This window comes from Spodoptera frugiperda, chromosome 6 (genome assembly GCF_023101765.2).
Source record: "Spodoptera frugiperda isolate SF20-4 chromosome 6, AGI-APGP_CSIRO_Sfru_2.0, whole genome shotgun sequence".
Classification (NCBI taxonomy): Eukaryota; Metazoa; Arthropoda; class Insecta; order Lepidoptera; family Noctuidae; genus Spodoptera; species Spodoptera frugiperda.
This window is the reverse complement of record NC_064217.1, coordinates 4,716,032-4,717,028: the sequence shown is the minus strand read 5'-3', so window position 1 is coordinate 4,717,028 and position 997 is coordinate 4,716,032.

Here is a 997-nt window from a genome sequence, read left to right as displayed (position 1 = left end):
TGTCTGTATGTCGGTCAATCTTCTTTGAAGCTATTTGCTCGTTCCAAAATATACTTAGTCGGGCCATAAATACTGTTACTCTTAAAAATAAAAAAATATTACATTTGAATTTCGAATCTGTCATTTTTATACGATTGTTAATATTGTGTTTTCTCATTTTGGCGCCAATACATTGTATAAAATTTTGCGATATTAAACGACGACCATTAGGTTCTACTAATACTGATTCTTTTCTCTTTGTCTTTTAAATATGTCTAGAAGTATGAATGACTGACACATACAATTAGAATTTTATTCTTCCTTATTAATTGCCCAGTAACAATGTTATACCGATATGGTATTGCGTCTTGGGAAAAACAGTAATGATGTCATAATAATAATATGAATGCTTATAACAAATCACAAGACTGTAAATTAGTATAGTTTCCAACTAGTCAAATTCTATACTTTTATCAATATGTCAATAACGATATCGATACTTCTCTATGAATTTTGTAGGAGATTAGGATAAGAGAAGAATAGCATAATGTATATCTCTAAAAATTGGTAGAAAAAAAAAATTATACCATCAAATGAATGAATGAAAGTACGATTATTTTGGCATATCCTATTGTATTGAAAAGTTAAAATAATTTATTTTTGACCTAGGAAACTAAACTAAAATTATAACATTAAAATATTACTGGCAAAAAGCCACAAACATGAAAAGAAAATAGGCAATTTTAAAAACAGAATGTTATTTTTATAAAAATTCCAAGGATTCCTTTTTCAAATCCCTGGCAACGCAGCAGGATAGGTTGTCTGTGATAAATGCGTATTCCCGCCACGGTCGGCTTGGCCGCGTGTCGACCATCTTTCTTATCGTATTTATTGAGTAAAATTGGGTACGGTGGAAAAATGCCGCGTGCGTTCCGACGTGGGTTTGACTTGAGATACGTTCTTACTCAAAAATCCTTTGTAAAATATGTTGCAATATTTATTTCTAGTCTTTTTTATT